Source organism: Canis lupus, chromosome 6 (assembly GCF_003254725.2).
Source record: "Canis lupus dingo isolate Sandy chromosome 6, ASM325472v2, whole genome shotgun sequence".
Taxonomy (NCBI): domain Eukaryota; kingdom Metazoa; phylum Chordata; class Mammalia; order Carnivora; family Canidae; genus Canis; species Canis lupus.
In genome coordinates this window covers 49,196,571-49,221,897 of record NC_064248.1, presented here as the reverse complement: position 1 = coordinate 49,221,897, position 25,327 = coordinate 49,196,571, and the positions used below count along the sequence as shown (strand labels likewise).

The 25,327-nt window shown below is 41.8% G+C and overlaps 1 protein-coding gene across 2 annotated transcripts in view; it reads left to right on the top strand.

The window, feature by feature from the left end:
• The window catches only part of CDC14A (cell division cycle 14A), a 292,712-nt gene that overhangs the window by 242,887 nt on the left and 24,498 nt on the right, over nucleotides 1–25,327 (top strand). The window contains exons 16-17 of one of the 2 annotated variants that reach the window (XR_007411414.1): nucleotides 6,875–7,025; nucleotides 9,522–9,648. The gene's annotated coding sequence lies outside the window, so the exon portion shown is untranslated. The remainder of the gene's footprint in view (nucleotides 1–6,874; nucleotides 7,026–9,521; nucleotides 9,649–25,327) is intronic. The other variant, XR_007411413.1, reaches the window with a different exon arrangement.

Sequence of the window (25,327 nt, the reverse complement as noted above, 5' to 3'; positions counted from 1 at the left end):
AATAAGGAGTTACTGGGCGATTGGGAGCAGTTGAGACACATTCGAAAATGATCACTCTGGATGATGTGTTGAGAACAGTGTGTGTATTGGATGTGGGCCGACCCCTACCTGGCTCCAGGGCCGGGACCCAGCATAGGCTTTATCTCCAGTCCCTTCTGAACAATGAAGCCAAAGGTGGATGTGTCAGCAGCGTGTGTGGGAGGCTTCAGTGCTTCCCTTGTCTCCTGGTCTCATTTTGGATGCCATCTCGTTTTCCTAATTTTCTTGCCATTTCATCCCACTATTTGCCAACGTTTTTTAAAAAATATTTTATTAAGCATTTTTCAACTTGATGTGGAAGGAAGATCTCAGTTTCTGGTCAACTTAACAGCCAGGACCCAGATTCTATCTATTTTTCAGTGAAATAAGAAGCAAAGCCTTCAGTTGGAAATGAGAGTGAGAGTGTGAAGGGGAGGAGAAATGAGACTGCTTATTTTAGAGTGGAGAGTAAATCCTCTAGGGAAATGTAGGGCTTTTGTTTTATTTGCTTTGTCTTTTATTATTTATTTATTTATTTATTTATTTTTAAGATTTTATTTATTTATTCATGAGAGACACAGAAAGAAAGAGGGAGAGGCAGAGACACAGGCAGAGGGAGAAGCAGGCTCCCTGCAGGGAGCCCAATGTGGGACTCGATCCCAGGACTCCAGGGTCACGCCCTGAGCCAAAGGCAGATGCTCAACCACTGAGCTGCCCAGGTGTCCTTGTTTTTGTTTTTTAAAATAAGTTCAGAAGGAATTAAGCTGGGATCAGTCCCTGTGTTTAAGATTACGGCAATGGGAGGATTAAAAGATACAATCTGTTTGCAAGAAACAGACTAGCTGGAGAAACACTAAGAAATGTTAAATAATTCAAAGGCTATGTTTCATTCTTTCTTTTTTTTTTTTTTGTTTCATTCTTTCAACCATTTACTCAACAACAACTTACTGATGAGCAAAGTGGAAGGCTAAAAACACAGCCCCTGCTTAGAGTCTAATATGGTGAGAAAGAATGAGTTGTCTCCTAGAGGTATCCACACTAGGAGGCAATGCATCCTTTTGTCTTATAGGAGGAGGGAGTGTGGGTGGGGATCTGCTGAGCCTGGAAGGATGGAAGGATGGAAGGACCAGTAGGAGCCCCCAGGCCCAGGACTGGATGGAGCAGGCAGGCGGGCACATGCAGAGTAAGGAAAACCACCATGAAGAACTGCGAACACAATGTAACTCAGAGATGAGGCCCTTGGTGGAGTTTGGTGTGGTCAGGGAAGGCTGCCATGGGAAGTGGGGCTGGAATTTGGAAGGATCTGAGTGGGGGAACATGGGGGTGGAGGGAGTCTTTAGGCTGGGAAGAGCATCTGTGACCGAGATGGGAATACTGGAGGCTGTGTTGAGGCCATCAGGAGAAATGCACGATGTGGGTAGACCCCACCACAAGCACCCGAGTGTTACAAACCGCGTTCTCTTCCTGCAGAGTCGCAGGCGATGAGGTGGGGAAAGGCTGGCTAGGGTGGTGGGCCGCGATTGCCCAGGAGCTCCAGATTCCACCTCTCGTGTTCAGTTGTCTGCATGAAAATGAACGGAGGCATTTTCTCTTTGTTTGCTTCTGTTTCATCAAGCCTTTGCCCATTGTTGAACCCAGCCTAATTTCTTCATTTGACAACGTCCAGTGATGGACAAATATCCCCCAGGAGGGAAGCTAGGTGGCACTAGATTACTGCCCAGCCACTGATCTCTCAGAGCCGAGGGCACCCTTAGTTTTAAATAAGTTCTGATGAACGCAAAACTATTTAGTGGAGCTTTGAGATAGATGGCCTGGAAGCCTTATAGAGAAAGAAAAATTGTTCTTTTGTTAATTTTTTTTTTTTTTATGTAACGAATCACTGTTATTTGGCTCAGAATTAGCTAGCTGATATGCCTGAATTCTGCTCTGCGGGACATAATTCTTTTTGCAGATGGAGCTCACACTGTATTTTGCTATTTGAGAAATTCTTTATTATATCCTGCAAGTAAAGCATGGAAGTGATCAAAGCTAGATACCACTATCTCTTTCTAAGCTTTAAAGAGAAAACAAATGTCCTGTTTGTTCCTTAGAATTCAACGGACGAAGATGAGGAATAAAGCTGCCTTCTTTTGCCATTAATGGCCGAATTAGAATCCCTCACCGAGGGCTAATGACAGCTAAATGAGTGTTTGCCTGCATAACCTGCTGCTGCTTTAATTTCCTCAAAGTTTTCCTTTCTGGAGAAAGGAGCACTATGAGCTAGATTAATTTAATAACCCTTTATAGATGATGTAGCCAGTCAGCCGGCTGCAAAAAATAAGGTGCTTGCCTTTGCGGCGGAGTGAAACTAGAAAGGTGTCTAGACATCCTCCACGAATAGAACACATTGGTCTAGGACACAAATGTGCTATCAAAGGATACAGTGCAGAACATAAAGCAAGTTTATCTAAAGTGAACTTCCTTTGCAAGGACTTTGACCCCCGTCCCCATTTTTCACTTGACTTCCACTTATTATTGTATGAAATTATGCATGTTGCCTAAGTTAGTAAGTTTGAACAGAACATTTAAGCATATTCCTTCCGAACGCATCGATTTTAGAGTCACCTCTTGCAGAAACTCAAGGCACCGCATGGACTATTGGCCACAGAGGAGTTTGTTTGGGGTCAGTAGGAGCAAGCTGGGGTGAGATAGGAACTCCCCAAGACCATACAACGTGGAGAGGCTGGGCATTCAACTAACTTTCAGCTAAGATTTGAAGTGCAGCAGAAAGTGGGGGAGCTCAGGAGATGGGATGCCATCCTAGTTCACAGGGCAGGATAGGTTTGTAACAGATAGAGCCCAGAGTCTGGGGGTGCTCATGGACTGAGGTAGGAACCAGACAGGACAAGAGAGGAGAGCCTGTGAGGGGTAGAGACTCTGAAAGGTACAGGATTGACTGGGAAAACCATGTTCTGTTTTCTTTGCCTTGCTGGTCACATACTGGTGTATTTTTTTACACAGCTGGAATTAAATCCCTGTTAATGAACCAAAACTCTCTTCTTAAAGGAGGTGAAAAAAATGATTGCAATCAGCATACTTTTTGACTTGCCCTGAATCATAGTTTTACCACCCTCATAAATAATTGCATAGGTTGTATTTCCAAAGTTGTATTAAAACACATGCATTTGGGCCCTAGTACTAGGAGTAGGTGGGACTGTCCTGTTCAAAAATAATGATAAAAAGGGCCATTCAGAACTCAGTGGAATGTCAGAAACCACTAAAAAATTAAAGATAGGGGGCGCTTGGGTGGTTCAGTGGTTGAGCGTCTGCCTTTGGCTCCGGTCATAATCCCCAGGCTCTGAGCTTGAGTCCCGCATCTGGTTCCCCGCAGGGAGCCTGCTTCTCCCTCGGCCTATGTCTCTGCCTCTCTCTCTGTGTCTCTCATGAATAAATAAATAAAATCTTTAAAAGGAATTACAGTTAGTGTAATAAGTCAATTGGAGAAAGACAATCATTACATGGTTTCACTCATATGTGGAATATAAGAAATAGTGCGGAGCACCATTAGGGAAGGGAGGGAAAACTGAATGGGAAAAATCAGAGACAAACTATGAGAAACTCTTAACTCTGGGAAACAAACTGAGGGTTGCTGGAGGGGAAGTGGGTGAGGGGAGGGGTAACTGGGTGACGGGCATTAAGGGGGCATGTGATGGGATAAGCACTGGGTGTTACACACAACTGATGAATTATTGAAAAGTCCATCTGAAACTACTGATGTACTATATGTTGGGTAATTGAATTTAAATTAAAAAATTACAGTTAGTGAAATAAACATGGTAGGCAAATATCCTGTGAGATACCAGGGTTTTTTTGTTTTTTTTTAATGTGTTCATCCAGGTGTAGTTTTATTTTTTATTTATTTATTTATTTTTATATTTTATTGGTGTTCAATTTGCCAACATATAGAATAACACCCAGTGCTCATCCCATCAAGTGCCCCCCTCAGTGCCCGCCACCCAGTCACCCCCACCCCCTGCCCACCTCCCCTTCTACCATCCCTTGTTCATTTTCCAGAGTTAGGAGTCTCTCATGTTCTGTCTCCCTTTCTGATATTTCCCACTCAATCGGAGAAGGACAAACATTATATGGTCTCATTCATTTGGGGAATATAAAAAATAGTGAAAGAGAATAAAGGGGAAAGGAGAAAAATTGAGATACCAGGTTTTTAAGAACCCGACTGTGACTGGAAAGTCAGAATAAAAGACACAGCATGTTCCCCATCATGTGTCTGTGTGCATACTCTGTTTAATTTAGGTTAAAATTGACTAGTTGTGGTTTTGCAAAGTCCTAAATATTTCTTCACAGAGTATGTAAACCAATTTGATTTTTAAAAAACGAACCAAACTCAAATTCAGCTGTTTGTAAAATGACTTGTTTCCTCATTTTACTAGCTTTTATTGTTAAAATATTTCTCTTTCCCTCAGTTACACTCTATTGAATCCTACTGAGGGAGCAAATATCTACTTCATGTAATCATGAAAGTCACAGAGATCCGACCCAGCCTGTAAACACTGTGGCTCTACCTCAGCCCCCCATCATCATAGCTCATCATCGTAGTAGCAGACACTTGCAGAGCATTTACTCTGTGCTAGGGTCCTATTAGGCTCTTTACATACATTAATCAAATTAGTCATCATCATTGTTGTGTTAAGTAAATTATCAATTCATTAAAAATTCACACTTGATCTTAGCCAAAAGGCTGAGAAGCGATGATTCATTAAAAATTCAAAGCTGGGGGATCCCTGGGTGGCGCAGGGGTTTGGCGCCTGCCTTTGGCTCAGGGTGCGATCTTGGAGACCTGGGATCGAGTCCCACGTCGGGCTCCTGGTGCATGGAGCCTGCTTCTCCCTCTGCCTATGTCTCTGCCTCTCAATCTCTCTCTCTCTCTCTCTCTCTCTCTCTCTCTCTCTCTGTGACTATCGTAAATAAATAATGAAAGTTTAAAAAAAGAATTCAAAGCTGGGGGATCCCTGGGTGGCTCAGCGGTTTAGTGCCTGCTTTTGGTCCAGGGCATGATCCTGGAGTCCCAGGATCGAGTCCCATGTCAGGCTCCCTGCATGGAGCCTGCTTCTCCCTCTGCCTGTGTCTCTGCTTCTCTCTCTGTCTCTCATGAATAAATAAATAAAATATCTTTAAAAAGAAAATTCAAAGCCGTTTTCAGATATCATGTAAGGATTGCTGGAATCTTCTGAAATATTGTGAAGTTATTCTTAATCTGAAGTATTCCTTTCAGTTCTTCTTTGAAGATAATGTTCCAGGGATCTCTGTTTCTCCTTACTGTTCCAATTTCCCAAAGCAGAAAGCTGATCAGAGATTTGAGAAGAGCATCTTATTTCTTGATTTCTAGGTCAGACATATTAATATGGCAAGGTTGGGATTTACTGCTTTTCTCAGCAGCTTTATTGAAAAGCACATTACATTGTATTGGCTGGGAAAGGATGTTTGTTCTGTTCTTTGCGTGTGTGTGTGTGTGTGTATGTGTGTTCTGTTCTTCTAAAAAATGCATCATTGTGCATTTTATTAAAGTCATAGTTAAAGAATTCCTTTTCAGCAGGCCAAAGGTAAGCAACTGTCTGGGGGTAACTTTCTGTTATACCAAGTGTCCTGTTGGAAGTTTAGATTGTGACTGTGAATCATTGCCCTGATGTTCCTGGGGTCAAGGGTTGTATTTTTTTTTTAAGATTTTATTTATTTATTTATTCATGAGAGACACAGAGAGAAAGAGAGGCAGAGACACAGGCAGAGGGAGAAGCAGGGTCCCGGTGGGGAGCCTGATACGGGACCTGATTCCAGCTACCTCAGGATCACAATCTGAGCCAAAGGTAGATGCTCAATGACTGACCCACCCAGGTGTCCCCAAGGGATATGTTTCAGGTCAACCAGCTGCCTCGTTTTCTCCAGAAAGAGGAGGAATATTGACATCTCACTTATTAGCTTCCTTCTTCAGCATGACCTTGGTTTCCCATTGTTAACCCAGGATAGTATGTTCTCTTTCAATTTGGCAGAAGCAGCACATGGCTGTTGTCTGTCAGCTTTGTTAGATGCTTGCATCCTTTGGAGGCTTGTTTCAGTATTTATCTCCTATATAAAGACCATGGGTTTGAGACCAGCTGACAATGTTCCGTCTCCACGAGATGTCCCAGGGTGCACTCTCTGTCTGGTGTCTTGAGACTGTCTAGAAGGCCAAGGTTCACATGCTCATTAGCTTTGGGACCATGTGACAGTCACTCAGTCTCTGGGGCTTCACTTTCCTCTACCAAAATCAGGAAGAGTCAATACAATATCAAAATGATATCAATATTAATAATAATAGCTGACATTTATTGAGTGTTTTCCAAAAGCCTTATATGGCTCCTTTCATGTAATCCTCACGATAGCACTAGGAGGCAGGAGCTATTATTACCTCATTTTACAGAGGGGTTGACTGAGCTAGGGAGGGATGGGGTCATTCACTTTTTTAACATCATGTAGCCAGTGAGTGGTGAGCATCTAAGGCCAGATAGAGTCTATTTATCCTCAAAATGTGATCTGTAGACCAGTGGTATCAACAATATCTGGGAACTTGTAAAAAATGCAAGTTTTTGGGCATACTCCAGACCGAATGAACCTGAACCTTTAGATGTGAGGCCCAAGAACCTATTTTGACAATCTCTTCAGGTGATTCTGGTATGCCTTAAAAGTTTAAACACTATCCTAGGACCTGAATTTTCAATCCCTATATTATGATTTTCTGCATTCAGTGAATGTTTCAGAGTGTCTGGAACATTGCTCAATTAACTCTGGTTGGTTATGTGCTTGTCTCATTCCTCCCCCACAGCTCTGTGTACGCCCATCCCTCCTGCAGCTGGGCGCCTTCCCCAGAGAAGCGCCCTTGCCTAGAGAAGAAGTGGTCAAGGACACATGAAAAGTATATTCCTCTGTTGTGGCTGCAGTATCCTTCTTGAGGCTCATGCACTATCAAAGCGAATGTACGTGAGTTTTGCTTCCAGAAACCTTCCTATTTTGCACTTTAAAAAACTGCACACAAACTATTGGAAATTCATTTGACTATGAAAACTTGGTCCTGTTTAATGCATAAACTTAACCTCATTCCTACCAAAGGGACTCTGAAAGACTTTATCAGTTCTGGGAGATTTTGAGGCTTTTAGGTATGTGAATTAGCCAGAGAAACTGCATACTTCTCTTCCTCTTGGAAAAAAGTCAAGTTATGTTTATGACTACCAAGGATAACAGATGCTGTACATACAAAAATTGGATATATGTTGTCAGATTGTTTATGAGCCTTTAAAAGGCTTTAAAAATTCTTCTAGGAAAAAATATGGAATTTTAGTTTTTTTCTATGTAGCCTTCAATTGATCCAAGTCATCATCAAATACCATACTGTCAATACATTTTTTTTTTTCAGAAAGTCTGAATTCCTCCCAGTTAGTTGCAAATAGTGAAGGGTATGAGTGTAAGTTTTGCACTTGCAGAGTGTTAAGAGAAATCTGACTGAGGAAAAGAAAGAAAGTTCTGGCAGGAAAGAGATAAAGTATATTTATGTATATATATATTTAAATTTCTAGAAAGTACTATTAGAAACAATCAGAAAGTATAACGAAGTACAAGAGAAAAATAAAGATCACTCATATTCTCATGACTCAGCACTGTTAGCATTTTAGTACATATATCTTTTTAGACTTCCTTTTTGCATATATGGACATTCATATTAGAGATCTGTATTTTGCCAAAAATTAGATCCTACTTTGTACACTCTTTTTTTTTAAAGAAAAGATTTTATTTATTTATTCATGAGAGACACAGAGGGAGAGGCAGAGAGAGAAGCAGGCTCCTCACAGGGAGCCCGATGGGGAACTCAATCCCGGGATCACACCCTGAGCCCAGGGCAGATGCTCAACCACTGAGCCACCCAGGTGTCCATTACTTTGTACACTCTTTGGTAAGTGTAGTGGTTGGTAAACGTAGTGGATCTCACTTCATAGCAACATATATATGGATGTGTGTAGCTTTCCAGCTGGAAGAGTCACTTGCCTAAGTCTAATGTTGGCTTCCATGTTGTGTCTCCTGAGACATTCTCCAGTGTCACCTATTCAGAATACAGGGAAAAAATTGGGTGGACATGATAGGCCTCATATAGTTGATCACTTCAGATAAAATGACTAATGTGGAAGTCCTGAATCACTCATTCTTTTGCCCATGGCTTGCTTGCTTTCTTATTAATTTCAATAAATTTTACCTTTACTAAAATTTTTACCTTTACTAAGTACTATGCAATGTTGCTTTAGAAAGTTCAACTTTAAGACACATTTCTGTGATTAATAGCTCCCTTCCCTTACCAAAGCAGATATTCCAAAATAAAGTCTGATTTCTTTTGTTCTTTTTTTTTTTTTTCCTCAGGGAAATTCTGCCCCAGGGAAAACACTTTTAGGGGGATTCCAGGGATCAAATTCAGGCCATTTGGACCATGTCTTAACTGTTTACTTATTGGGAATACTTAAGGATAAGAACTTTACCGTAAATCTTAAAGGATCTAGATCTAGGTTTTATCCACACATAAATTGGCTTGGGAAAAAAGATAATTGGAATTCAGTGAAACAGGTATTGATGAGCTAGTTGCTAGCAGGGAGCACTATGCTGCCTTTTTTCAAGCTGATTTTTATGGAGAGCTAAAATAAGATATTTCTTTTTTGGTGGTGGGTTTTTCTGCCTTTTAAACAGAAAAGCTTTACAAACACAGTATGCTTTACCAAGAGATATTTACTTGCCATTTCAAAAAGAAGACAATCGGTCTGAATCTGATAATAGGAAGTGGCGGATTCTTTATTTTGGGGAAGTATATTAACCGGAGAACGTATGGTGCTGGAACCATGAAGGAAAGTCACCTCCCTGTGTTCTGCATCACGGCACTCGAGTACTAACACAGTGGTGTGGAGCCTGGAAGAGCGTAAGGACAGACTCTTGAAGGTCACTGAATTGTCCTCAGATGGTCAGAAAGCACTTGTGCAACTTTAAGAATAAATGATTTCTTTTTTCCTTTACAGATCAGAATTCCTCTGCCATTTCTTTCTAGGCAGGTATATATAAAACAATAGCTGTCTAGCGGCTTAATAATTTTCACTTTCTGCTAATCTGAATTATTAACATTTCAAGTCTTCTATTTATCCTCTTCCCAAAGAATAAATGGCATTCTCTATTATTTGTAAAGTTTAAATAAAGACTATAAATTATACATTTAAGACGTAACAAGTAATTTTGGTTTAGCAGCTAGGCCTTAAAAGGAAATTAGAAAACTGAGCCACATATCTACCTTTTACCCTAATTCTGTGCCTACCCAAAGTCAAAACAATCCATTCAGAATAAGCCACACTGGTTACTAGAAGCTTGTGGGTAAAAATAGACATTCAAGAGAACAAAATGTTTTTAGAAATCTGGTTTGATAATTTGTGTAGATGCTCCCTCCTCAGGGAAATGGAGCATGACTTCCCAGTTCTGAAGTATGAGCTGCATCAGTGACTTCCTTCTGAAGAAAGAGGGTGTGGGGAGTAACCCACACCTGGGAAGAAGGCACCTGGGAAACAGTACCCCAGCCAGGTGAGCAGTGTTGACATTAATAGCGATAAGACATGTTGATAGCATTTATCCTTGATATCATGTGATGAGAATGGCACTTTGTGGTCTTCCTCCCCAGAGCCTATAACCCCAGTGTAATCATGAAAAAAACCACCAGAATTCTAGTAGGTGGGCATCCTACAAAATATCTGGCCAGTAGACCTCAAAATAGAGCCATCAAAAAGCAAGGGAAGTTTATGAAACTGCCATAATCAAGAGAAGCCTCAGGAGACATCAAAATTAAATGTAAAGTGATATCCTGATAGGATCCTGCCACAGAAAAATCAAATAAGAACTAAGGAAATAAAGTATGAACTCTAGCTCATACGCTGAGTTAAGTGTGGACTTCAGTTAATAATAAGGTATCAATATTGGTTGATTAGTTATGGCAAATGCATCATTGCTGATTCGAGATGTTAACAATAGGAGAAACTAGGTGTGTGATCTATGGGAGCTCTCTGTACTATCTTTGCAGCCTTTCTATAAATCTAGAACTATTCTAAAATTAAAAAATTATTAAAAAATATAATTTGACAGGGGTGCCTGGGTGGCTTATTTGGTTGAGCTCCGACTCTTGGTTTCAGCTCAGGTGATGATCTCAGGGTCGTGGGATCAAGCCCCTGGTGGGTCTCCATGCTCAGTATGGAGTCTGATTGAGATTCTCTCCCTCTCTCTCCCTGTTTGTCCCCCTCCCTCTCTCAAATAAATGTATAAAATCTTTTAAAAAATACAAGATTTGACAAAATATTTGTTTTTAAAGATATATTCAATGTAGAAAACCCATGACACTATTGAAAAAGGGAAAAAAGGTTATCCCTGGTAGAGGATATAGAATGGGCAGTGGCCTCAAGTGAGAAAGCCTGTGGTAAATTTGACACTGGGCAGGGCTGGAGCACAGAGCAAAAACATGGGGAGTAGTGAGAGATGATTCTGGACAAGTCAGTTTGGGGCTAATCACGGAGGGTCTTATTTCCACGCTAAGAAGTTTGTCCTTTATAATGGCAGTGCGAGGCCATGGGAGGCTTTTAAGAATGGAAGTGGCATGATCTGGTCTTGTTCTAGAGGCTGACTCATGCCAAAGAAGGAGAATGAATTAGGACTGGAAGGTTAGAAGCAGAAGAAAGAGCCCTCCTGCCCTGCTCAAGACAACTTAGGACAGCAGGAGACTAAAGGCAATGACATGGATGTGGGGGAAAAAAAGTAAATCTTTCTCCAACCGTATGTTACTTACTCATTCAGTAGGCCAACCTACACATCTTGGGCTCTCTGGGTGCAGCCCAAACAGTTGTGCACCACCTGGGAGGCTGTATACAGTGGCTGCCCCACCTAGAGAAAGACTGGGCAGGGGAATCATTTTGCATCCCTTGGACTGAGGGAGAGGGACTGGAGTGCCTTTTAGTGGGAGCGGTCTGCCTCTTTTCTCTAGTCCTGAGCCATTTAGCTGTCCCCAAATTTGTAAATCTCATGCAGCAAAGACAAAGCCCCGAGGCTAATTCCTTCCAGCTCCTTACAAGGAAGTTTAACTTGTCCCTTTGATATTTTCCTTCTTGCAGGGAGGCACTTAGTGTTTCTTCCCTTCCTATTTAGTGCTCTGAGACTGATGAGGCCAATACATACTTCCTCCCTATTACATCCTGGCTAGTAAGTGGTTTTGGCTCCCCTTTCAGATTGGTGTTTGGGACAGTTGGCTGGCTGGGTTGCTTCTTTTTTCTTTTGGTTTTGTTTTGTTTTGTTTTTAATTTCTTTTTATTGGTGTTCAATTTGCCAACATACAACATAACACCCAGTGCTCATCCCATCAAGTGCCCCCCTCAGTGCCCGTCACCCAGTTACCCCAACCCCCCGCTCACCTCCCTTTCCACCACCCCTTGCTCGTTTCCCAGAGTTAGGAGTCTCTCATGTTCTGTCTCCCTCTCTGATATTTCCCACTCATTTTCTCTCCTTTCGCTGGGTTGCTTCTTAATCCAGCCCTAGTCTAATGTGCAAGATAGATAGTAAATAAACCTCATAAATATTTCATTGGAATTAACTTGGCTTTGTGACTTAAATAATAGAATTACCGCCAGCACTCCGGGCAAATCTCTTTACCATTTTTCTCCCAGACCATCCCTGAAGCCTCTGGGGGAATAAACAGCTTATGCCCTGGTGAGACCCCTTAGACACGGCCTGGATGAGGCTAGTGGTGCAGAGTAGCCCACCTGTGATCACCATTCTCTAGCGCACAGCAGAGCAGCAGGGGGCGAAAGCCCTATGAAGCACTGATTTATACCAGCTGCAGATTTGTGTAGAGAAAGGAACTCATTTCTCCAAATAACCAGCTTTTTATTTTATTTATTTATTTATTTATTTATTTATTTATTTATTTATTTTTATAACCAGCTTTTTAAATATAAATGCCTACACACTGCAGCAAGAGGGACAAGAGGCAGGGTGGGAGCTTGGTTGTGGTCCCTGTGAAGTCCTGTACACTGGCTGTATGGGCTCCGAAGTGGAAAGAGTAGATGGGGGCAAGTGGACGTTACCCTTGAATTCTTTTTGGGATGCGCTGATTGGCAATCAGCAGCCTGGTAGGTGAAGTTTGAGCCTACCTACTTGTTTCTGAATAGTTTCCTGGTCTTTCTATGTCCTTTTATAGCTAGCTGCCCTTTCTCCTTTTCCGCCCAATCTTTAGTAGCTAAACCTCAATCCAGATGGATCTGAACACAGGTCACGTCTCGTGTAGTGGGAGTTTAAGCCACCTCTACTTTCCGAAGGGATATTTGCATTTGGCTTCATCTTCATTGGGAAATGTGAAGGTTTATGCCCTGGAAAAAACACTATAGGCATGGGGTAGGAGATAAGAGGGCCTGGGGGCCTGTGTAGGGTGGGGGGGGGGGTGGATGGCCTGCCAGGGAAGCTTCACCTTCATACAGAGTAGGAGCTGCACATTCAGCTGTTCCCGCAGAGGCAGAGCAGAAAGCTGGCAGCTTCATGGCTGCAGAAGAGTCAGGGGATGAACCAACCCTAAGCCCCTGGCCTCCTGATGTCATGCTCATCAGTGATGCTGAGGATACAGCAGGTAGGAGATCTTTCTCTGTTGATTGCCTGACTTCATTTTGAACTCCGATTCTCTTACTTGCGAGTTGGGGAGATTGCTTAACCTCCTGGAGCATAAGCTCCCTCATCTGTGAAACGCGGTAACAATAGACACCACCTCGTAGGACCTTTGCTACGAAGGGTGAATGAAATGAGCACTGTGCCTAGCAGGTTGTCAAGCACTCAAGTGAGCTGGTGGCTGTTCTTTTAAAAAGAGAAGCCACATCAAGGCTGTGTGTGCTACTATTTTCCATTCAGTATGAACAAATACTGGTCCTGTTTCCACTGAGAAGAGGGTGGGGATGCATAGGTGGGGGAGAAAACAGGAGAGTTTCAGCAAGCTCGACATGATTGTGTCAGGCAGCTGGTGACACTGATGCAGCTCAGGCAATTGCAGAGATGCTCTGAGTGACACTTCTCCTACTCCCTAAAGGCTTAATGCCGAAATAATGACATGGATGACAGGTTTTCATTTCCCCCCCAATTTTCCTGCCTACATGGTTAATCTAGGGGTGCTATCTGTGCGCCGTATCTGATGAAGAATGTAAGATTCTAACAAAGATGTCTAAAACGTATTAAATTTTTGCATGCAAGGATATTGCATTGCAAATCCATCCAGGGACTCTGACCTAGCAGATAAACAGAAACAAAATCATATCATATATTAGGACTTTAAGAAGCAGCATTCTGGGGCCAATAATTTGAGCTCTCGCTATATTTAGACAAATTCAAATTGCAAAAAAATCACAAGTGACTGTAGTAGTTATTAAACATTAGGATGAGTTATTTAATGGAGAATAAATTCTCGTTTCTCTGATTTGGAAGTGACGTTGCCTGAGCCTGAGGGGTGGATAGCAGGCCAGCCTGAGCTCACTCAGCCCGATGTCATTCGGTGCAGGTTCACGTTCAAATGCTTTTTATTAGCCGTTTCAAATAGGCTCTCAGATTTAACTATGTATTTTTCATCTTATCTCCTTTCTCAGGCAGGATTTACCAATAAGCCGATATTCAGTGTTAATAGATCTACCTTTATTCACGTCTCCTATAATTATGAAAATAATTTGAAGTAATACTACACATTTATGATGTTTACTATGTATCAGGCATGGTGCTAAGCTGTTCGAATGTTTTGCATCATCTAAGCTCTGCGTTTTATATTTAACTTACTCCTTGACGATGCCAGTTGGATATCCCGAGGGCATTTCAAACTTAGCAGGACCAAACAAGACTTAGGATTTGCTCCAGTGACTCTTATATTTTCCATCTTAGTAAATACCACTGGCCACCCAGTTGTGGAAATACATTAGCAGTCATCTTTGATTTTTGTCATTTCACTTGTATTCTGTATCCAATCTCTCAGGCAGTCCTGTTACTTCTATCTCTAACATAAATGTAGAATCTGCCCATTTCTCTCCAAACCCACTCTCACCATCCTAGAACGAGCTCCCGCCACTCTTCACTTTGGTCACTGTGATCCCCTCCTCCCAATTTTCACAGTTGTTCCTTAAATCCATTAAACATAGAGATCAGGCGATTCCCTCCCCAGTGTTTTACTATGAAAACTTTGAAATATACAGCAAAGTTGAAATAATCTGGTAGTGAATGAATATTCATACCTGTTACCTAATTTCTACCATTAACATTTTACTCATACGTATTAGTATGCTAGGGCTGCCATAACAAAATACCACAGAGTGGCTGGCTCAAATAACAAAAATTTATTTTCTCACAGTTTTGGAGACTGAAGACCAAGATGTCACCCAGTTTGGTTTCTTCTGATACCTCTGTCCTTGTCTTGCAGGTGGTCATTTTCTCTGTGGGTCCTCACATGGTTGTTCCTCAGTCTGTGTTATCTGTATCCTCACCTCTTTTTCCTGTGAGGACACCACTCACTGGATTAGGACCCACCCAAATGACCTTATATTCCCTTAATCACCTCTTAAAGCTCCTATCACCAAATAGCATTCCATCCCAAGTACTGGGGCTTAGTACTTCAACATACGAATTTTGAGATGACACACTTCAGCCCATAACACGTATACTTACTACCTTTCTGTCCATCCATCTATCCCCCTATTCATCATGAATCCACCTTAATTTGGGTATATTTCAAAGAAATGGCGGATATTAGTACCCTTCCCTGTAAAAACCCTTCAGCATAAATACAACTAATGAGAGTTCAACAACTGGATGGTTTTGTGCTTGTTTTAATGTAAAATTTAACTCCTAAATTACATTTGCTGAGTTATGGCAACTGTTAAACCTAACTCTTACCAAGTACAGAACACTAACTATGCCTTCAGAAAGTCCCCTAATACCTTTCGCAGGCAATCCTTGCCCCCATTCCCACCCCAGAAGAAACCACTGTTCTAAGTTTTTTCCATGATAGATGGGCTTTGCCTGTTGTAGTGTCATGGGAATGGAATCATGTAACATGCATTAGCTGTGTCAGTAATTCATTGTTTTATTGTTGAGTAATAGTCCATTTGTGAATATATTGCAGTGTCTTTATAATTTTCAAATTGATGGATATGTGGACTTTTTCCAGTTTTTGGCTACTATGAATGAAATGGCTATGAGTAATCTTGCATGAGTCTTTTTGTGAACACGTTTTCCTTTGTTTTGAGTGAATACCTAGAAGTAGAATTGCTGGGTAGGTGTATGTTTATTTTTAAAATATGTTTAAAAACAGCGATTTATTTATTTGAGAAGAGAGTGAAAGAGAGAGTGCCCAAGCCGGAAGAAGCAGGCTCTCCTGCTAAGCAGGAAGCCCGATTTGGGGCTTGATCCTAGGACCCTGGGATCATGACTAGAGTTGAAGTCAGATGCTTAACTGACTGAGCCACCCAGGTGCCTCAGAGTGATCTTTTTAAAATGTGTCAAATCATGTCATTTATTTGTTTATAATTTCCCAGTGACTTCCCATTGCACTTAGAAAAAAAATAAAATAAAATCCATGCCCCTCTCCCCCCATCTATAACAACCAGAAAGATCAGATTCCTGTCTCCTTCCTCCCCCAGTCTCCTGCTACTCCAGGAACCATATCATCCACCTGTCTCTCCTGCCAGCCTGTCCCACTCCAGTCTTTTTCTTGCATAAGCCAAGTGTGCTCCAAATTCACATCCTTGCTGTTACCCCAGCCAAAAACTTTATTCTCCTAACCCATTGCCTGGCTGATTCTTGTTCATCCTTCAAGTGCCAGCTTAAATGTCACTTTCCTTGGAGAAAAGTGACGGTTGGAAAGGTTAAGTTAGGAGAGCAATCAATATCACACAGCCTGCAGAGCCAATATGCAAATCTATGCAAATAGGCAACCCGACCCCAGAGCCCTTGCGCTAACCATCTTAAAATACAAGCCCGCCTTCAATTATGTCTTGTGATAGCTTCTTGCCTGTTCTCTTAGCTACCAGTCATCGTCTGTTTCACTTCAGTCTGTTTTATTTTTCTCTTTGCTTTTCCCATTCCCTGAAACTCTTCCTACTAAAGTCACCCATGAACACCTAATTGTCAAAGCTGGTAAGAATAGTTTGCAGGTCCCACCTGACTTTGCCTCTCTGCAGCATCTGACACTCTTGACATGTTACGTTTGGCTTGTATAAGCATATTCTTGCATGGTTTTCTCTTCTGTAGCTCTTGGTCTCTGTTAAGAGCTCGTTGTTCCATTGCTTACTGTTTAGATCTTGGCATTTCAAAGTTCTTCCTCTGGAGTTATTTTTGTTGTGCTCTGCGTATGCTTCTGGGCGACCTCATCTACATCCACGGCTTCCATCACTGCCTACATACTGATTATCTTCTCAGCGAGATTCCCCAGCCCAGATTTCTTTCTGAACTGGAGACCCATAACTTAATTGCCTATTAAACTTCTCTAATTGCATGTCCCAAAGGCTCTGTGTTAGTCTCCAAAGATGGGCCCCAATTAGATACGTTTCTCAGTCTTCAAGCCCGAGGAAGTTCCCTCTCTGAATCTGGTCTGACCCTGTGATCCACCCCTAACTACTAAATGATTTCCAAGGCTAGGTTATTAGAAGTCTTACAGCTTCTGCCTAAGCATCTACAAATGCTTTCTCTTTGGACTCTATCTCTTGTAACCCAGCGATCCTGCTGTGAGAAGCTCAAGTCACACAGAGAGGCCATGTGTAGGTGGAAAAGCCCAGCTGAACTCCTATCCAAAAGCCCTCATCAGCTGCCACCCATGCAAGTGAGCCATTTTGGACAACCAGCCCAACTGAGCCTTCAGAAAGTTGCAGCCCAGCCAACATCTGACAGTAATTATCTGAGAGATTCCAAGCAAGAATTACCCAGCTGAACCCACTTGACTCATAGAACCATGAGCAACAATCATAAATTATTATTTTAAACTATTAAGTGTTAAGACGGTTGGTGACATAGCAATAATGACTGGAACAGGCATCTTAGATGCAGTATTCCCAAACGGAACAAAGTGTCTCTCTCTTGAACCAAGTACTTCTCTTGCATTCCCTGTTCTGGTTAATGGTATTGCTTCTACACAAGCCTGAACCTAGAAATCATCCTTCTCTCCTTTCCTTCTGGATCAACTTCCACTCCAAACAGCTTGCCTCCTACTTCTAGAAACTCTAGCATTGAAATAGCCCCTGTGGCTCTCCCTTCCCCTCCCCATTGCCCGGGCCCCTTACCCGTTATCACCTGTACAGTGACATTACTGTCTCAACTGGCCCCTGCTCCCGGGATCCTCTGCAATCCACTCTCTATTCTGTTGTCAGTCATCTTCCTGAAATGTAGATGTGACCTTGGGCACAGAAACTTCCATGGTGCCAGTTGCTCTGAGGATTAAATACAAACTTCAGCAGGCTACACAGACCTTCTCTAACCTGACCATTATCTCTTCACTCTCATTTGCTTCTGATGCTCCCTTGTGACCACTGAGTCCCCTCACATTGACTCCCATTTCCCCTGACTGGCCGTGTTTTCTAATTTCTGGAACTGTGCATGTATCTTTCTGTACACTATCCTTCTGGTGAAGAGCTCAGGCTCTGATTCTTATTGTAGACTCATCACTCTCTAGTTGTGTGACTTTTGGCCAACTTACTTGTCTTTCTGTATAGCAGTTGCCACAGCAGAACTACTAGTGGAGATTCTTTTTTTCTTCAAGATTTTATTTATCTATTCATGAGAGACACACAGAGAGAGGCAGAGACACAGGCAGAGGGAGAAGCAGGCTCCCTGTGGGGAGCTCGATGCAGGACTTGATCCCAGGACCCTGGGATCACAACCTGAGCCAAAGGCAGATGCTCAACCACTGAGCCACCCAGGCGCCCACTACTAGTGGAGATTATCCCATGCAGGTTTTGTGAGGATTGAAAAGGTTAATGCCTGTAAAGAACATAGAACAGTGCCTGGCACGCTGTAAACACACCAGTGACTCACACATCAGTAAGCTTTGGCGGGGGCTAGTATTCCTTCCTTCCCTGGAATTCTGTCTCTGGCCACCTGCTCCTCCTCCTGCACCGATCTGCTCAGAAACTCTTACGAGGAGGCCCCATGCCTTGTAGATGCCTTTTTATCATACTTACCACTCTATACCTCAGATGCTTAATTACTAGACAGGAGCTCTGGAACTTACTCCCAGTGCCTGATACACGACAGGGACTTAACGCAGACTTGCTGAGTGAGTGATGGATGATCAAAGGACCCAATGACAGAAACCAGGGCAGAGAATATTCCCAGCTAGCTTGGGGAGATGAGAATTAGGGAAAGAAACAAATGAAAGAGGTTGGGGTTTGATGAAGAACGTTTTTGTGTCCGTGAGGCTCCATTGTGAGATATCGCAGCTCATTATTATTTTCCTTCCTCCCCAAATCAGTGCGAGTTATACAGACACTAATGAAAATTGCATCCTGGGCCATTTGGCTAATCTTGCCTGCCCGCCCCATCACTGGAAAGGGCAACCCTCACCGAGGGGTCACAGGGCCTGCTTCATTTTCTCAGCATGCCCAATGATCCTCATTAATCCCAAAGTATGGGACACCATGCAGCTTTCTTCACCCAGGAAATAGCTAAGACCAGTGGCAATTTGTGCCAAAGAAGCCTGAGGAACGTGCCCTGGAAGCGAAGTGACTTGTTCATATGGCTCAAGGAACTCAAACCCCAGAGCTTCTGCCTAGGATTACTGGGGCTGGAAAAGGGAACAACTTGACTCCGAGATTTAAGACTGTCCTTACCTTAGCAGACAGCATCCTCATTTTGAGGAGGTTTATGAATAAATATGACACTGATGAATATGATCTTCCAGCTCTTCGAGGAAAGGAGTATGTTTGTCCTCTGCATCAGGAAATAAAGTTACTGATTCCTTCTGTCAGGACCCTCTGGTCTTGGTGGCCAGGAGCCCTGGTGTCAGGGGATCCCAGAGCAGAGTGGAATGCTGCTTACTTATAAATGGTGCATTCTTTTTTTAAAATATTTTATTAAAAAAATAAAATATTTTATTTATTTATTTATTTATTTATTTATTTATTTATTTATTTATTCATTCATTCATTCATGAGAGACACAGAGGTAGAGACACAGGCAGAGGGAGGGGCTCTTCACAGGGAGCCTGATGTGGGACTTGATCCCAGGACCCTGGGATCACACCCTGAGCCAAAGGCAGACGCTCACCCGCTGAGCCACCCAGGTGTCCCCGGTGCGTTCTTTGTAGAACATTCCCTCAGGATGACTCCAGTGCACTTAGGGCTGCTGCTCATGCTGTGACTCTCAGAGCAGCTCTTTAGGCCCAACAGCTGCACATGGGGTAGGGTGACCCCGGAGCAGAGGCATGCTGCAGTGTCCATGAAGGGGGGACCAGGGCCCCCCTCAGCAGCTGCAGCTCTTACCATCTTCAAAAGCAATGGCAGGGGTTCCTTCAGAACCGCAGGGGAGGTCCCTTTGTAGGGACTACAAAGAGTCCATGGGATAGAAGAATTTCCACAGCCTAGGAGAAAGTCCCACTATCAAAACAAAACTGTAACATATTTTGTGATGTGTTTTGTTGAAATACGTGGGGCTGTGTTCACTCTGTCTCTCAGCAAACATTTTTCGAGCGCTTAGTGAGTGTGCCGGGTGTACCTCACTGGTAGAAATTACTTCTCTACGTGTATGTCTGCAGCACCTGGTACAGGGCCTGGCTCACTGCAGGCCGCAGGCTGAACGAGACGCTCTTTCCCTCAGCCTGGCCTGAGCAGCGTGTGGCGAGGTGTGGGGATCCGGAGCCCGTCCTCTTTCCTTCCCTGAAGCTAATTATCCTCTCCTAGGACTCACAACTCCTGATTTTGGCCTCCAGTTATCAACTGAGTCGACCAACTCCCGTCAGAGGGCCAGTGACTATTTGGGTTGCCGTGATGCTATGTAGTGGGGATCTTTGTGGCTAAGCTCCTGCAGTTGGAACTTAAGCAAGTAATGCTGGCTTAAAGATCTGGTTGGATAAACATTGCCGCTCCCTTGAAAATTCTGGAAGTTCCAGCTTGGTTGCTGACCTCACTCTGCTGTTTATCTATTTGTTTAGCCCTAGCATTTCTTAAGCCTCCGTTGTCTACAGAATACTGCGCTGGGTTCTGGGAAATACACTGAGCTACGCTCCCTGTCTGTAAGCTGGTCATATTTTAAGTGGGAATGCCATAAATGGCATATTCAAACAGCTTAACCATTATAAACAGAGAAAATAACTTTTATGGGCAACAGCTTGCAACTCCAGACACCGTCTTGCCCAAGTATTTGGCTATGACACTGCCTTTTGTCACAGAGAAGAGAAGGAGGATGTGGGATGATTGTCGAAACATTATGGCATTAATGGTATCTTCTTTTTAGCCTCTGGGCCTTTGTACATACTGGTTCTTCCTTATCTCCCCACCCCACTCTTCTGTTTATCTAACTTAAACTTATTTTATTTATTTAAAAAAGACTTTATTTGAGAGAGAAAGAGAAAGGATGAGTGGGAGGAAGGGCAGAGGGAGAGGGAGAGGGAGAAGATTCCCCGCTCAGTCGGGATCCCGGCTTGAGGCTCAACCCTGGGACCTGGAGATCATGACCTGAGCTGAAGTCAGACACTTCACTAACTGAGCCACCCCGGTGCCCCTTAAACTCATATTTTATTTATTTATTTTTTAAGATTTTATTTATTTATTCATGACACACACACACACACACACACACACACACACACACACAGGCAGAGACACAGGCAGAGGGAGAAGCAGGACTCCACGCAGGGAGCCCGAAGTGGGACTTGATCCCGGATCCTGGGATCACACCCTGAGCCGAAGGCGGATGCTCAACCGCTGAGCCACCCAGGAGTCCCTAAATTCATATTTTAAATATCAACTGGGATTTAATCATGGGGGCCCTTAGTGATCAGCCTCTATACACATAAACACATGCACATACACATACACAGTTGTGCTAGTTGCCCCTCCTCTGTGGTCCCAATAGCACACTACAGTTCTCCCATCGTAGTAGCATTTATTACAAGGACTTGTGGTTTCCTCTCAACTTCACTCCATACCTCCTCCCACTAGAATGTAAGTTCCGTGATTGTTGGAACCATATCTGTCTTGTTCACCATCATATTTCTAGTGGCTACAAATAGTAGCCCCTCAATAAACAGTTGCTGAATGCATGAATGTATGAATGAATAAATGAATGGCAAAAGCAGCATCGGAGTAAAATCATCTGTTGTTCAATTGCTTTGTGCAATGACTTTCTAGGTATTTTATGGATTTTCACTTCTATGGGCTTATAAAGTTGTTCCATAGATACAGTGTTTATTAAATGCCTCACTTGTAAGACTTAGTGCTTGTCGCAGTCCGAAGGGTTTGGTGCTACTGATAGGAAAATCATAGGCTTGATCCCTGGCTTTGCATCTGGAGCTCTCTGCCCTAAAGTGAGCTGCATCTCGATTAGCCGTGTTCATCCATTATGGTGGGCAAATGGTTCAGAAGTGAGTGACAGACTAGGAGAGAGGATATGAATGACTTAGAACAAACTACGGAAAGAATTCTAGAAACATATGACCCGACAAATTCCTTTCCCACTGGAAAAAAGAAAGAAAGACCAAAATCTGTGGAAAGGATAGGGAATATATTCCAGAAATGCAGCAGAAGTGGATAAAATAACCAGCGATGTTCAATTTGAAGTAAATGAATTTCATTTCAAAGGGCAAAGCAGGGCAATATTTATGATAAATTTTTGTGCCGAAATGTCCTTTCTGAAGGTCACCAAAATAAGTTTTGAATTTAGCTTCCTAAATCCAGTTTTTGCTCTGGGATTTTATTATTTATACAATTCTTGTGGATTTATAAATTAAAGACTTGTAAATTATTAGGAATTTTTTGAGTAAGCAATCCATGCAGAGCTCTGGACTGCATGTTTTCTACCTTCGAGTGTGGTCATCCAGAAAGGATTTCTGCTCTGTAATAAAGACTGGCCGCTTAGAGACGTGGTACTGCCTGCTGTATCTTACACTTAATCTGAATCTTAAAAGATTAAGACGAATCATTTTAAGTGAAATGACCCCAGGCAGAGAACTCAGAAGGTTGGCACACGTTTGCTGTAACCTTCCCAGAGAGCTCTTCACCTCGTTTACATGTTCCTGAGAGGTGCCTTCCGTAAGGTGATGAATGAGCCATCCGGACTCTCAGACCTCCCCCTGCCTCACCACACAGCAATTGTTTTCTCAGAGGCCCCATGCTTCTGGATTACCTTTTAATTACAAACCATATTGTTTGTTGCAGGTAAATAAGAAACAAGCCACCCCTCTGTGAATATGACTCTCTTGTGGTTCTCAATTATTTTTTATGGTGTGAAAAAGACTCTCCTTTTTAACCTAACACGTTTGAACTGGTTGTTCAAATTGACCATAAGTTGGCAATTACTCAACTTGGGTGTAATTTTTGTCAAATGTTTTTATTGTAGTAAAAGATGCATGATATAAAAGTTACTGTCTTAACTGTTTTTAAGTGTACAGTTCAATGGTATTAAATGCATTTATAATATTGTGCAATCATCACCGTCTTCCGAACACTCTCGTTTTGTAAAACTGAAACTGTATACCCATTAACAATCACTGTGTTTTCCTGTCCCCCTAGTCCCTGGCAACTACCATTCTACTTTCTGTCTCTAGGATTTTGACTACTCTGAGTATTTCATATAAGTGGGATCAGACAGTTTCTATCTTTTTGTGACTGGCTTATTTCATTTAGCATAATATCCTCAAGATTCATCTATGTTGAAGCCTGTGTCAGAATTTCCCTCTTTTTTATTCAAGCTGTGAGAACACAGATTTAATAGCAAGTACATCAATAGAAGAGAAAAATGATATTTCTACAAAAAAAATTAACCTTAGCATTTAGGCACTAAAAAGCATTTTTTTTCTTTCTTTCTTTCTTTCTTTCTTTCTTTCTTTCTTTCTTTCTTTCTTTCTTTCTTTCTTTTTTCTTTCTTTCTTTCTTCTTTCTTTCTTTCTTTCTTTCTTCTTTCTTTCTTTCTTTCTTTCTTTCTTCTTTCTTTCTTTCTTTCTTTCTTCTTTCTTTCCTTTTTAAATTAAGTTTTTAACTTTAATTCCAGTATATATGGACAATGGAATAATATTCAGCCATTAAAAAGAATGAAATTTGTCATTTGCAACAACGTGGATGGACATAGAGAGTATTATACTAAGTGAGATAAGCCAGAGAAAGAAAAATACCATATCATTTCAGCCATATGTGGAATTTAAGAAACAAAACAAAGAAAAGAGAGAGACAGACAAACCAAGAAACACTCTTTTTTTTTATAAAATTTTGTTTACATTTTAGTTAATATACAGTATAATATTGGTTTCAGGAGTAAAAGAAATTCTTAACTGTGGAGAATTTCCATCCTTTTTAAGGCTGAATAGTATTCAGTTTTATGTATATTTTGTTTATCTGTCAATAGACATTTGGGTTGCTTCCACATTTTAGCTACTGTGAATAATGCTGCTGTAAACATTGTGTAAAAATAGTACTTTGAGATGCTGCTTTCAATTCTCTTGGGTATGAATTCAGAAGTAGAATTACTGGACCATACGGTAATCCTATTTATAATTTTTTGAGGAACCACCACACTGTTTTCCACAGTGTCTGTACCATTTACATTCCCACCAATAGGGCACAAGGTTTCCAATTACTCTGCGTCCTCACCAACACTTGTGCTGTATTTTGTTCTGTGTTTTACAATAGTCATCCTGATGGCTGGAGGGTGGAATCTCATTGTAGTTTTGTGTGCTCTTACAAAGAATATTGAAGTGAAATGCCTTTATTTACATAATCTCATATTAAGTGTGTGGAGGATTTAGCCTTTTTATTACCAAGGTCAAAATCGTGGTCTATCAGATATTCAAAAAGAAATTGAGGGGCACCTGGGTGGCTCAGTTGGTTAGGTATCTGCCTTCAGCTTAGGTCATGATCCCAGGGTCCTGGTGTGGAGCTCCCCCTCCCCTCCACCTATCGGGCTTCCTGCTAGGTGGGGAGTTTCCCTCTTCTTCTACCCCGCCTGCTACTTGTTCTCGTTTTCTCTCCCTCTCTTTCTCAAATAAATAAATAAATAGAATCTTTAAAAAAGTTGAGACTGTCGTCCACTAATATGAGGTCCATCTGCTACCATCAATAGTGGCAGAAACTGTACAATATAGTGCTAAATTCCAAATTAAGGGAGACCTAGGATCAAATCTCACCTCTGCTGCTTATTAGCTGTGTGAACTCTAAGATTCAGTCTCCTTACCTACATAATCAGGATAATAGTATTCCTTATGTGATAAGAGGGATAATCCCATGAGTTAATGAGATTTTCAAGGAGTCAAATCATTTGAGAGTTAATGAGACAACGCCTAAGAAGCATGGCACACATTGAACACTCCATAGATATTATCTGTATCAATGATGAAGATTCTTATTTAAATATGCCCTGCATTCTAAACATGAGAAGCAGCTTTTTGGTTAAAACCAATTCTTGAATGATAACAGGGAAACGGACATAAGGAAAAAAAAACATACAAGAGGAAAGAACAATGTTTCTAATCTTAGAGTTTAGGAGAAAATTCATTCTTCATCATTTGGCAAACAAATCACAGATCTTTCAGAGATGCCAGAGGGAGGCACATTCAGAAAGATTTACAACAGTTTCTCTCAAAGTGAACAAATGTCCTTCATAAAAATTTTTGCTCAGACCAAGTTCACGGGACATATATTAAGAAATAAACTTTTCATTTTGCTTGGGGTCATGCAACAGAGAATCAGTCAATATCCTGGAAAAGCAGACTTGCTAAAAGTAGCTCCTGTTTCTTAAAAATGTTATTTTTCAGCGATCAGAATAATATTGTTATTAAATATCTTTGAGGTTCTACTTTGTGAAGGAAACTGCGCTTAGATATAGGGAATCAAATATGAATATGAGTTAGCCTTGACTTTGAGAGCGTTAAGCAGGAAGACGGAATACACTCACTTAACAAAAGCTATACTAGACATCTAGGGTTTAATATCTGATAGCCCAAGAATGACTAACTAATTCTACCCAGAAAAAGAAGACTTGAACTCTAGCTTTGGCTATTAGTTTTCTT